The 14406-nt window shown below is 43.7% G+C and overlaps 1 long non-coding RNA gene across 1 annotated transcript in view; it reads left to right on the top strand.

Moving 5' to 3' along the window:
• The first annotated feature begins 1060 nt into the window (after window positions 1-1060).
• LOC308185327 overlaps window positions 1061-14406 on the top strand; it is a 41236-nt gene continuing 27890 nt past the window's right edge. The window contains exons 1-2 of the long non-coding RNA XR_013943292.1: window positions 1061-1265; window positions 3418-3544. This is a non-coding gene — a long non-coding RNA (uncharacterized lncRNA). The remainder of the gene's footprint in view (window positions 1266-3417; window positions 3545-14406) is intronic.

Here is a 14406-nt window from a genome sequence, read left to right as displayed (position 1 = left end):
ACATTAAGACCATCTGGACAATGTTTGGCAGCAGTGGAAAAGCAAACAGAGCCCTGAGAAGGGCTTCTAAAAGTGAGGAGAATATAAATGACATACTGCCCAGCAAGCACTTAGAAAGCATTGGGCTCTTCTCATCTATCTACACTGGTGAATCCCATTTTGAAAAGGGGCAACCCAAAGGCAAGAAAAAACTGCCTGAGGATGTTTTGGGAGTGTGATAGCTTGAAGAGATATTTAACCAAGTCTTGGCTTGTTCAAACTTAGAGAAACTCCCTGAGAGATCTGGCCGAGACAAGGGTGTCTGAAAGGAGCTGACATAATAACACTAACCAGCTATGCAAATAAGTCCCAACAGCAGAAGAAGAGCTCATTGGCTGACATGCAGAAAAGTGTAAATGAACCTATATGTTTACATAACATCTGCCAAAATGATTGAGGTTGCTAAGTGCTATTGCCAAAGAAATAAAGTAGCAGTGATAATATCATATGCAGTGTAAGAAGAACTTCATAGCTTTGATATTCTTAAGAAGAAACACCCTTTTTAGTAGAGTTCCTGATCAGCTCCATATTTATCAAATTGCTTTAAATATGACAACAATTGGCCTTTAGAAATGCTGTATTTGGAGGGAATTGTGTGTTTGTGTTGGATGCTTCTCTGAAGTGAAAAAGGTAGTTTCCTACAAGCTTCGTTTTGGAAGAAGAATCCGAACGACAAGGTTTACTGTGTTTTTGGGGCAAGTATTTTTTAAAAATTATTATTATTATTGTAAAAAACAAATTCTAGCTACCACTTTTTAGGCTGTGAGACAAAAAGATAAAGAAAAAGAAGAGATACTGGGAAAAAAAAGCATTTTGATTCCTCCTCCCACTTTTCCTGATAACACTCATTTTGATCCAAGTGCCACAGCAACACTGCTGGGAATATTTCTCCTATCTCATGTCCAAAATTAGCTTGAGGGAACTAGCTGGCAGGCAGCTAAGCTTTGTGTTGGGGAAAGCATATCTGCGCAGACGATCATGAGCTACACAGCTTTTGGACAGCAGCTGAGGATGTGGGCCCTTATCCACCCAGACTGATGGATGGAACAGAAGTTTTCCTATCCAACAATTGCCACAAATTGGGTCAAGCCCTTAAAAACACCGTGACTACTGATGTTGATAGATGACTTTCCATTAACAGAGATGGCTTTGGATAGGGTGATGGTTTTCCATCCTTCCATACAATGTATGCATCCTTCTCTCCTGTCCCTTAAGGAATCGTAAAAGTGAGTATCAGCTTTGGGGTAAGCCATATGTTTTGTGGGTTTCTGGCTGCTATTTTGATTGTGTGTGTGTTTGTGCATTCAACAGGAAATTCCTCCTACCCCTTCCTTCTTCTGAGTGTTCTCGTCCCCTCAGCACTGGTTTCTGGATCCTCTTATCACACAGCCCTGCTGTAAAGTTCCTTCTTATCTAAATTAGCTTGTGTGATCTTGCATCTGAATGGCCAGCACAGAGGAAATGATCCATTGCAGGAACATAATTCACAGGGCTTCAAACTGTTGATTTCACACTGATTTCCCTGAAGCTGGCAAGCAAGCCCATAATTTCTGGGTTGGGCACTCCCAGCTACTAGACGCATGAGAGCTGGGAGCAGAAGCTGAATTATTTGTGGCTGTTTAAGGAGAGAAATAAAATGTTCATTAATTTAAAACTCATCTCTACCAAAACCAAATGAAATTTCGAGCTCTGCGTCTGTGTAGACCTCCAGCACAGATGGATAGGAAGGGGTGTGGTTTTTCTAAACACTGCTGCCCCAGGATTTTCATGCTGCTCACGAGCAAATGGAGTTCAGGAGGTGACATCAGGGTACTCGGGGTTCAGGCACATATCAGCCACAGCTAGCGGAGAGAACCTACACCTGCTGTGCTGTAGTAGCTTACAGCTGAGTACTCATCTTGTTCCAGCACAGAGGTCAGGCTGGCCAGCTCAGGCTCCTCACAGCAGATCTCTGCCCTCAAATTGGGTTTTGCTGTGGGTTAGGCTGACTCTGAGGAACTCATTAAGCAGTGTAATGTCACTTTGTGACTGATCTCAGAGACTTCAGGATACTTCCACCTTATGTATCGTGAGCCTCTCTACTGCTCTCAGGCCACCATCTGTGTAAGTCTCCAAAGAAGAGACCCTCACAGTGATCAGTTGGCTAGAAAAGTTTGCGCCCAGTTTGCCTGCAATGTGAAATCCACAAATGAACCTGAGAAAAATAGAGCAAGTGAGTCAGAATCAGTAACCGATTCATATAGCTAAGAATAAAATAATCTTTTGATGAAGGTGATTTATTTAAAAAGTTAATTTGTAAAAAGGAAACCACAGAATATAGGTCTGGAAGAGGTATCTACTCCATCACTGTGCCTCAAGGCTGATTCAACCTTGCCCACGTTATCCAGGGTAGATGTTTGTTTAATCTCTTCTTCAATCTCTCTAGAGAAGGAGGTGCGACACATGCTCCAGGGCTTAGCTATTCCTCCTGCTTGAACGTTTATTTCCCGAGGCCTGACCTAAAGACCTTTTCCTGCAATTTACAGCATAATTTTGTGTCCCATTTGCAATGGAAATGGAAAGCAATTTATTCCATTGTTACTTACAGCAGTCTGGAAGATAGCTGGGGATGGCTCTCATACCTGCCTTCACTGCCCTTTGAGCAGAGCAGCCACTGGCACTTGCAGTCTGCCCTTGTAGGTCATGTTTTCCAGCCTTTCAGTCGTACTGCCACTCTCCTCTGCATTGCTAGAACAGACTCATATTTTCCTTGAAAAGGGGTGCCCCAAAATGCCCAACTGAGTAAGTACATATAAATCCTGACCAACGTGAAGAAGCAGAGGGGTGACTTCAGACCACAGATACGACATCTGCATACTTGTATCCAGACATACATTGCCTGTATCATTCCTGCCTTACATATAGTTTGTAACCAGCTACAGCCTCCAGAACTTTTTATTATGTATTTGTGCTGTTGATTATTCCTGCCAGGTTGTCTTCTATTTCTAAGACTACTTTTAAGACAGTTAAGTTGCTTTTTAAATTCTTTTTCTAGGTTATTTCTTCATGTGAGAGAAGATGATCAGTCTGAGTTCTCAGCTTTGTTTTTCAAAGCCTACTGCCCCTATTGCTTATCATCTACAAACCGATGACTACAATTTCCAGTCCCTCAATAAACTGTCCCTCAATAAGACCTGCTAATAAAAATACTGAGCAGTAGAAGGCTGACCACAGTCTTTACCTGAATATTGTTGCAAACTCGCTTTTTATTTATTATGCTAAGGTGTCCTGGCCTGGGCTAGGATAGAGTAGATTTTTTCCTAGTAGATGGTATGGTGCTGATTTGGATTTAGGATGAGAGTAATGTTGATAGCACATCGATGTTTTTTCCTGTTGCAGAGCAGTTCTTGCACAGAGCCAAGGACTTTTAAGCTCCTCATACGGCCCCGCCAGGAAGGAGGCTGGGGGTTCACCAGGAACTGGGAGGGGACACAGCCAGGACAGCTGGCCCAGACCACAACACAAGGTAAGCTCCATCACACAGAATAACATTTCCCTAAGAGGATGAAAACAGAGATGTCTCAATTTTTCCTCATGTGTCTACAGCCAGTTTCAGACATGGATCATAGGAACAGAGACTTGTGCAAGAAAAAGAGGCAGAGTTTAGCTGTAGACCTGGCTTATAGTTGGGTTTTCAAGCTGGCTTTGGGTCTCACCAAACTCGCAAGACATTAGGAATCTCTTCCTCACCAAGCAGTATAACCAAGAATGTAACAATCACAGCCTGCCAGCCTATGGTGACTCACACAGGAATGCAAAGGGACAAAAAGTGTCATTCCTTCACTTTCTTTTACTACTTGTCAGGGGTCCAAAACCTCCTTTAACATTCACCAATAACTGCACAAGCTGCTCAAGACTATCTGTTACCACAAGTATTTCCTATGCATACTACAGGTCTTTATGTTCCCCAGTGTTCCTATGAATTCCTTTGATTCTTGAATCCATTCTTATTGCAACAGCCAGAGGTGGAAGGGCTTGTATAAAAAGAGAAAAGGTGATAATACATCTGTCTGCATGTTCTATCAGCCAAAGATATGGCCTAAGACACCTATTACTGATTCTTTTAGCTGATGCTTTGTTATATAAGAAACCTCTAACTTTTTCAGGACTTGAACTAGTTTGCTAAAGTTCAGAACTTCTTTAGGAATAATACCTATATTTTATCTCACTCTTGTAACAGAACACACCAATTTGTAGAAGAGGATCCTCTTACCATGTCAATTTGAAACTGTTGTTGACTTGACTGTAAAATATGTATTTAATGACAGAGAAAGGGGGATTTTTTCCCAATGCAATAGTCATTAAGGCCTGTTTTCCAGTGGAATACTGACTCAAGTGTATCTTGCAAGCATTCAGATGTGCTTCTAGAATCCCATTTTTTGACATACACTGAAATTTGTATCCTCTGAGCTTATAATTAGGCACCCTTTGGAAACATGTAGGCAAGATTTCTGTCTTTTAGAACAACCTAGTATGGAAAACTGCATTGAAACTGGAACAGATGCTGTCCCTCTGGAAAAATGTTTGGTGCCAGCACAGCTAGCTTTATAACCTCCTTCCAGCATACCCAGTGTAGCAAGGAGAAGACTTTAAAAGTAAGAGGACAACTAGGGCTCTCTCTAATCTTTTGTTTGCAGCAGCCCAGAGTTTTATTTAGGCTCTACTAAAGGTTGAGACAGGATGTGCTGCTTTCAGTGGGAAAGTAGCAAGCAGTAACTGAAGTGCCCAATGGCAAAATGAACCAGTTCACACTTCTGTTTTCTCTCCTCATAATGAGTCCAGAAGAGACTCGAGTCAAAATCTGTGTGGTGTGAATGTAGCGTGTCTCTTCCAGTATTTTCCAGTCCTGTGCACCATTAAAACAAACAAGTCCATACTGACTGGAGTGGAGGCCACCAGGCCTTGACTGATCTGATCTACAGCAGTAGCATGGACCTAACATTTCATTGGTACCAGTTCATTTTCAAAGAACTTTTCTTCTGGGGAGAGGACATCAAAGAGGAGGGAATTTCTTTGAATTCAGTTATTTTCTGCCTGTCATAAACATAAAAATTCTTCCAGGCATTGTGAGCTCATCTCATCCTTCTCACAGTGAGTCTGGGAGTCCTTCTCAAGACACTGAGTACTTCTCAGTGGGATTTGGGGTGTTGTTTGATTGCTTGTTATTTTGCAAGTGTAGGAGTGCTCTTTTGGTATGAATTATGTTTGACCTATTTTGGGTTACCACCAATCCTAAAAGAAGGAGACTATACTTAAGTTCAAGAGGTCCAGGTGCAGATGGTAGGAAGACTGGGAGTTCATTTAGTCTAGCACTTTTTACATTACAGACATGTTTTAGGGCCATCTTTGCACAATGTCACTTCCAGCTGCAGATGGTTTCATTGAATCTGTTCATCTTTTCAGGGTATGTTCAGTCCTCAAGATTCTTGGAGCTGCTTTCTGTGTCTTTTTACAGTCCTGATTACAGTATATTTTGTGCACAGGTACACACTTTGCGTTCTGTTTTATAAATAAGAAAATCACACAACAGACCCCAGATGAAAATTATTCTAGCCTAACTTTGGATATCTATCATGGTCCTCTAGATTTATGGCCCATCAACCAACAACACAGAAGGTAGCAAGTGAATACAGCCCCTGGTCAGGAGCATAGCAAAGAAAATGAACTGGGGTCTCCCAAAGAAGAGCAGATTAATCACCAGGATTCTGATCATCTTTCTGAACACAAATCTTGTCTGGATAGAGGGGTGGGAGGCTTAGAGTGTAATCCAGTAGCTCGCTGTCCCCAGGGCATCTTTTAAACTGCCTCCAACAGTCCCAGCCTTCTTGTGTGCTGCTAAACCAGATTCCTGTCATCATGTGATGGGCTCTATCTTGCATTAGTTTATTTCAGTGGTAGGAGAGGACAGCTCCACGTGCATAAAACCACAAGGAGAAGGGAGGTAGTGCTGGCAGTGTTTCTTGCAACAACGGGTTGCTTTGCTACCTATTTGAGGGTGGCATCATCTGGCTGTACAGGGAGCTGTGGAGGTGAAAATGAGGCTGTGAAATCATATGATTAGGCGATTTTCTCCCTGTGATAAAACCTAAATTAAAAATAGACGTTAAATTGTTCAATTAATTAGAGTGCAATAATGTAGTCTGTTCCCGTGCTCTAATTTGTGCCATGTTGAAAGTAACTGCTTTCTTCCCCCTCCGCCTCCTTATAAATAAATCATATGCTTTCTGGATCAACTCATCCAATTATATCTTAAGTGTTTCTAGGAGCAAAACTCACTACTACATTAATTGTCATACAAGCATTTGTTCACAGAGGGCCACATTCCCATTGGTGATATTTTAATTATTTTTACAGTGCAAACATGGACGTCAACAGCTTATTAACACTAGAGGGTTTAGTAAACTTTTAACTGCAAACGAACAACAAAAAGTGTGTTTCTTGTAAGGATTTTGATAACCTCTTTGCTTGTTTCTTTATGATATTTCTGAAGAGGCTGGAAACCTGAACAAAACTCAAGAACATGGTGTGGATATTGAACATACATATGGAGAAGTATCTGACGTCAGTGACCCCAGAATGGTAGCTGATGTGCTATATATGTCTATAATATGTATATTGTGAGACAGTATGTAGTGAAGAGGAGGGGTTATTTTCTCATCGTGTTACAATTAAATTTCTGAAGTGTAGAGGGGCGCATAAGGTTTACAAATAACATTCAGTCAGGTACTTGCAGATTTAAATCAAGGTTTAAAACAACTGAAGAAGGCTATAAAGTTCTGACCTCTTCATGACAATCAATGAGGCTTATTCTCCCACATTACCTTGGCACTGTTAAATCTCCAGTTTTTGCATGTGTATTTTAGCATATGATAACATGCTATGTGGTTAGATTTAGGAGAGGGCAAGAGATGCTTGAATCTGTAGGACCTTACTTATATTAGAGGTTGTTAAGCATGGAACTTTGTGAATATTAGGTCTTCACACTCATTTTGGTTTTCCTGGTCATGTGAAACACTAAAAATGTTTAAACCTCTACCTTCAGTTTTACTGTATCCTTACCAATACAAATATAAGATAGAAAATAGTGGGAAAAGCTCATTTCGAGTCAAGCAAATCTTTAACCTTGACATAAAATATTTGTTTTTAGCTGAGACTTCAGTTTGGAAAACAAATAAATAAATGGAAAGAGTTTTGGTAATGATTATCATTTTGAAATGAGAAATCAAAAGGTATTGTTCAGGCAATAGTGGGTCAAAAGGTGTTTGGTTTCTCTTGATCTTCCCTTCCTCTCCCTAATAATAACAACAACAACAACAAACACCTTACTAATGACTTATGTTTTAAGTTTCTCTGTGCTATAGACAGAAGTTTCCTAAATGCTTTGGTTGAGTAGGTTTTGCATTGTCAGCGATGGAGTGGAAGAGAAGAGCTCCACCCAGCAAGAGCACGTTGGCTAATAATAACTCTGTGCCGGTGAGAAACGAGCATTCGATCTGCACCACATCCTTGCAGTCTGTCAAAACAAGCCCCTTTGCAAAGAGAGAACAGGACCAATGTGAGCTCCTCTGGCCTGCCCAGAGGCATCTCTCACCCCTGCTGAGAAAGTGTCTGTCCCAGGGCTGGGAAGGCTGATGGCTCACCCTGGCTCCTCAGTGTCTCCCCTCTGCTCTTAGCTCTTACAGCAAACAGGAGCGCTTTGTACAGGTCTTAGCACAACAAGGACATGTTCTTGGTGCACAGACCAACAGAGGGCCACCAAGATGATGAAGGGACTGGAGCACCTCTCCTTTGAGGAGAGGATGAGAGAGCTGGGACTGTACAGCTGAGAGAAGAGGAAGCTCAGGGGGGATCTTATCCATGTCTATAAGCACCTGGAGGGAGGGTGCAAAGAGGATGGAACCATGCTGTCTTCAATTGTGCCCAGGGACTGGACAAGAGGCAGTGGGCACAAGCTGAAATGCAGGAGGTTCCCTCTCAACACCAGGAAGCACTTCTGTGCTGTGTGGGTGACCAAGCACTGGCACAGGTTGCCCAGAGAGGTTGTGGCATCTCCTCTTTGGAGATCTTCAGAAACCACCTGGAGATGGTCCTGAGCAACCTGCTGTAGGTGGCCCTGCTTGAGCAGAGGGGTTGGACCAGAAGGCCTCCAGAGGTCCCTTCCAACCTCAGCCATTCTCTGGTTCTGTTGGGCCCACTTTGCTTTTCTGACCAGTCAGTGATGACACAGTTAGAAATAGGATGAAGATGAACGGTGGCCTTCAGTACCTGGCAGTCCCCTGTCCAGCACAGCTGCATGGGTGATATGGCTCCCTTATGGCCAGAGAGCAAACTTTTATTTAAAGTTAAGCCTGAATACACCATTATTTCCCTTTCTGTAACTTGCTAGCAGATAATCACATAAAAACAGAGAGGATGGACGTGCTTCCCAACTTGCCCCTCAACAAGGAGGAGGAGGATGCAGGGAGATGCACAGGGACACCGTGAGCATCCCTCAGAGAACTGGCTTACCCAGGGAGCCATGGAGGGGGCAGCCACACTCTGCTCCCACCCCTTCATTCTGCACAAGCACCAAAAAGGGGACAGAAAAAGGAAAGCCACACCACAGAGTGGAGCAGCCTATTGTTGTAGCACCTGATGGAGTGGAGCTGGGGAGGTGCTCAGCATTGCTACCTCTGCCACCAGGACGTTACTGGGAGAAGACCACGACAGGGATGACAAGTGTGATATTAACCTCCGGGAGAAAAGACAAAAAAAAAAAAAGACAATTTTAAAGGGTAAGAAAGGCAGGTAAAGGGTAAAAAAGACAATTTTAAAGGATAAGATTAAACCATCTGGATATATTTTCTTGTGAGGAAAAAGCTAAGGAGAGAAACTTTTAGCCCTCAAAATTGAAAGCATGGACTGACTCTGTATCTGCAGACAGATGGAGTGAATTAGCAGCACCCAGTGATCTAATACTTGCCCCATAAGGATCCAAAAGGAGATCCAGCTCATATACTTTATCCCGCATGGACAGCAGCAGCACCACCAAAGCTCCACTCCCATGAAAGGAGACCGTGCAGGACTGTGCCCACAACTCAAGCATACAAGCAGCCAAGTATTAGGCCAAGTAGCCTTTCATTGGCTTGAGGAATTGTGGGTGCATACCTAATCCTGCTGCAGGTCGGGGTGCTTGCACCACAGCTGGTTGATGCCTCCCCAGCTCCTACAGAGGTGTCTACTGGGGATGCTGGAGGCACTGGTGGGTGGTGGCAAACCCAAAACACCTCTGCTCAGCTCCCTGTTCCACCGGTAGGTGTTTCACCTGAGCCTGCTTAGTCCTTTGGTGCAGCAGGTCCCCACCTGAAGAAAGGAATATCACAACTTCCCCATCCCACCTCCATAGGAAAATGACAAACATCAGCTACTCAGGTCCTGCTCTGGAGGCACAGCAGTATTGTACAGGTTGGGCTGATTATGGTTTCTTCAAGACCTATTCATGATGCAGTAGGAGCCCTCACAACATCTCAGTTAGTAAACTGATGGAGACAATCTGTGCCTATTCTTTATTCAGTGATTGCTTTTTGCTGCTGAGGTAACAAAAAGGAGCCTTATTTCAGGCAAGGATCTGAATTTTGAGGTCAACGCCAGAGATGAAACCTCTGATATTCAAAGGTTTTGTAGCCAAACACTTAACAGAAAGACTCTAGAAACCCAGCCGGGGGCCTCCGAGAGGACAAGCTCCCGAGAGGAACGGCACTGAGGGCCCCCCCTTGGCACAAAGCCCTCTGCAACACTGTCCATGAAGCCCCAAGGACCTGGCTCCCCTCTACCCCTGCCCCAGACTGCTGAAGACACCAGCCTCTGAGGCCCAGGACTGAGGGCCCTGTGCATGAGCTTTTCTTTGGGTCTGTGTGTGAGGGAGTGTGTAATCTGACCCTGAAATGTTGTTTTTAAGCTAAACAGAAGTCTGTGTTTCATATTAGCGATAGGCAATATCCCTTGGCACACAGCCAAATTACACAAATGGACACTTCATTTAGCGTATGTGTATACATATGTATGGTTATATTTACATTTCTGTTAGGCTATCTTTCTCCATCTTCCCTTCATATTTGTTTTTCATTCTGCCTCCCCTTCCTAGTCCCTTGCTGTAACAGTGCTCTTCTAATACTTGTGATCTTTAGCTGCAAAACAGGGACTTTTGCCAGTCAAAGGTTTAAACAGAAAATCTTGGGTGCTTCACTGTCATTTTCAAAACCATCTTAACCTCTTGGGAACATAGTGCCTTACTGAAAATAAATAGGACATAGGCTTTTAAATTTCTGATTCTCTTTTGAAAACGAGATGTAAACTGCCTATCCTTGAAGTGCCATTAGAGAGATGAATTCATGCACCTATCCTGTTCCTAATGAGAAACTTATGTGTTTCTGTAATGATAAGTGAGAATAAGAAAATGTAGCTGAAGGTAAAATTTTTATTTATTTCTTCCTAGATTTCTGTCTTAATCTTTTCCCACCTCATTTTCTAGTGTTTGTGAAAGGACATCAATTCTTCCAGCTCTGCAATGCTGTCCTACGACTTTGGGTATGGATCAAATAACTACTGACCTTCTGTGTCATTTCAGAGTTCCATATTTCAAAGGTAAAAAATTCAGCTTCAAGAACAAAAGCTAATCATGATGCAATTATACAAAAAATTATTAGAGGAGGCACAAAATTAATTATGGCTATTAAATAGGAGGAAACTTTCCACTGTTTTTCACAGTTAACAATGTTATTCACCCTGGCGAAAATGGCAAAGACCACTGGACAATTAATAGCATACAAAGATAATTATGACTCTGCTATTCACAAGCAAAAGATTTTATGCTTGATTACTCAATGTATTTGTTTCTTGTTTTCACCTCTGTTCAGAATTTTTATCTACAGATTATTTGCTTACTGAAGTAACTTATTTATACTTGATAGGATATTTTTACTGTTGCCACTAGAGGTCTATTCACCACTACAAATATCAAAGAAAGAGGCAAGCAATACATTTTCATCTCTGGATTTTATTTCTTTTAATTATTGTTCAGTGTTAGTATTGAAGTAATGATCTGAAGTAACACAGCTGTGGATGCCTTAAAGTAATAGGCTAGATATTAGCTCAGACAGTGCAACAATTTTTTTAAGGATGTATACCATTTCGTCTTACTAATGTTATCCTTTTGGTTTGGTAGCTCTGTAGCTGGCACTTCTTATGTTTTTTTTTTTTTTTTTTTTTTTTTTAATTTTCCCTCCAGCACAGAGCAGTTGTTTGCTGCACCCAGACTCTTGCAGCACAGCTACCAGACAGGATAGGTGTGTAAATAAGACATTCCCCTGTGGTAAAGAAAAGAAAAGGCAACTGATTACATCCTCCCCAGATTTGCCTCCGGGGGATGCAGTCAGCTACTACTGACTGCAGCAGGATCTCGAGCTTGGGTAGGATCAGAGTTTGTTTGGCCTTCTGTTTCCAACACTTGCTTGCTCCCTCTTTCCTTCCTTCCCTCTTTCTTTGTCAGAGTCCTTGTGAACGATACCTTCACCCAGTGTATCTTTTCATCCCTTGTGAAGTGAAGCCTCCTCTTCTGATTGTACATGCCAGGGTTTATAGGAGGTTTTTAAGATTTTTCCCCCTTTGGCTGATGTCAAATGCAGGTTTTCTTTGCTGATTATCTGAAACGTGCCTCTGCTCAGCTCTGGAGGGAAGGAACAATACTGCTCTGTAAAGGAGGGTTTTGCAAAAAGGCTCAGCCTTGACTTCAGTCTATTCCCATTGTTAATCAATAGTAAAATTGCTGCTGACTTCAACTTTCAGTTAGGCTGAAACCCATAGCATTCAGAAATCCCATCCACACACCTTTTGGATTCATTGTTCAGAAGTACCTAAGTTAGAAGGCACTTACTAAACTCCACCATTCTTTCTCTGGTTGGTTTAAAAGCTATTCTGTCTATGTTTTCCCCCTCAATCTGCAAAGATGAGATCAGCTCAGAATAGGATCATGTCTTACTCTGGGAGGAAAAGCAGGAGGAGGGAATCTCATACAGCAGGGAGACTTTCTGGAAGCATTTTTCTCTGCCTCTGTCTGGAATCACGAAGTGCAGAAAGTGTAGGGCGGGCTCTCGAACTTGTACCCAGAGCCACCCTCCAGCACGCTTTCTCACCACACTCTGGCCTTATGCCTGTGCCTTTGCCTTCCCTGCACTCACCCTGGCTCAGCTCCAACCACCCGAGCATGACCTCGGACCCACAAATCAGTCTGCCCGCACAGTCCCGAGGCTATAGGAACACTGTTCTGTGGATTAGTGGAAGAAATGGGACTGCCCAGCTCTCTAAGCCTCAGCCTACAAATGGGACTAGGAGGAGAAACACCACCTGGGACAAGAGCCTGCTGCCTTGGATTTAAAAAATAATAATGCAGGCCTGGAAATGAAACTTGGAATTCAGACACTGAGAATCTTTGACCTGCTTGGTTTGAAAACTGCCCCCATCGATCCACTGCTGTTCCCATGCAATGTGCCACCAAAGTCCTTGGAGGCCTTGGCTTTTGTATGGCAGCCTCCTTTTTGTGAATCGAGCAATCACTTGAGTGTTTCAGCTTCAGACTCAAAATGCTTGGATCAGGTTAGCCCTGTGCTGTCAGGGTGGCAGATCCTGGCTTTTGAATACCTGGTGTCAGTCACCTGGTCCTCACCCGTGAAGCCTCTTCAGACCTAGAAATAGATGCTGTGGGTGGTTCAGTGGCAGCAGCCTCGGAGACCCATCTTTTTTATTCCACCCTGCCTAGCCTGCACCACTCCCCCTGATGTGAACACATGCTTTTTTTGTCTTGTGGGCCGTAAAAGCTTGGGAAAACTCTGTTTGGTGACGGAGCTTGCTTTTAGCCAAACTGCTTGCCAAGCATGTGAATATCGGGAAAGTTAACCTTTTCAATACACATCCAAGTGTTCCTGTACTCATCAATCTGCCTGACCATGTGAAAAACTTCAGTTTGAAAGGATTGGTCAGCCACCAGTAGGCATTTTACAAATGAAATTCCAAGTTTATCCTTCCCCTACCGATGATGATTAGCATTAAAGCTGAGCAAAGGTAGGGAGGTCACCTCATGATGAGTGTCTGTTTTTGTAACAGACAAACTGAGTTGTAACTCACCTTGGTGTACAAATGGCAGAATTTGCAGTAGGAGAGGCTCAGCACCAAGCACAAATAGCTCCTGATTGTCAGGAATTTACCGCAGAGAGACCATTCTGGCACAGAAAGATGGAGCAGATTAACCATCCCTGGCAACTGCTGATCACCAAGATGTAACACAAGCATCGTGGGCAAATGTCGGTGAGCAGTTGGGCTGTCTTATGTACCCTCTCTGTAGATCTACCGTCTTCCCTTCCCTTCCCTTCCCTTCCCTTCCCTTCCCTTCCCTTCCCTTCCCTTCCCTTCCCTTTTGAGGGAATAATTCTGTCTTGCTGAGTCGTTGTGGTAAGATGGTGCTGAGACCATCTTAGACAAGAGAAGAAACTTTTCCCCTCTGACTTCTTTTGGGAGGTGGCTTGGTGCAGGCCTGTGGTGGATCTCTGTGTGTTGCTGGTGGATAGCTGCAGTGTCCCCTACTTTACTTGCTGCAGAGAAACGTCGATTCTCCACTGTCCCTGAGCTGGAGACTCCCAGAGACAGGTCCACCACAGGAACCTCTTGCTGCCAGCCTAGTCCAGCCCTCCTGGCTCAGGCAATGTCAATCCCTCCTTGAACAAAATATTTACTTGGCTCTTTTGTACTGTTTGTATGATCTCGGCCATTGCTGCTTCCTGGTCACGAGGCTCCTGTATTGAGGCCTGGTGTAGGCTCCTCACTCCATGTGCCCGGGGAGTGGAGGTTGTGGCTGATACCAGTGTCCGGCCATGCCTTCACTGCTTCCTCACGCCTTATGGCTGCGGACAGGAGACCTGTAGCAGCTCCGTGCTGTGCAGATGCTTCTGGCACTTGGGCCTACAGGCCTGTCAGGCAGAGGGGCAACAACAGGCATACATACATCCACCAGCTTATATACTTCTAAAAATTGGCCCAGGGAGGACTTCCAGACACCTTCTGGTCTCCCCGTCCCAAAGAAGACTCACCAACTCAATGCTGCTCCTGACGAGCATTTCTCTGTACCGCTCCTCTGTGCCTACCACAACCCTCCGAAAAATCTGTTCCACTGCTTTTCTGCCCTTCCCCCCTCCACTCTGTAATTCCCCAACCTCTTGCTGCAATTCCCGTACATACAGCAAACTTCTCAGTACTGGAAGACGTACTCCCTGGGTCTCCTCAGGTTCCTTTCCTGTGCAC

This window comes from Anser brachyrhynchus (assembly GCF_964034855.1).
Source record: "Anser brachyrhynchus genome assembly, chromosome: Z".
Classification (NCBI taxonomy): Eukaryota; Metazoa; Chordata; class Aves; order Anseriformes; family Anatidae; genus Anser; species Anser brachyrhynchus.
This window is presented reverse-complemented; position numbering and strand designations above follow the sequence as displayed.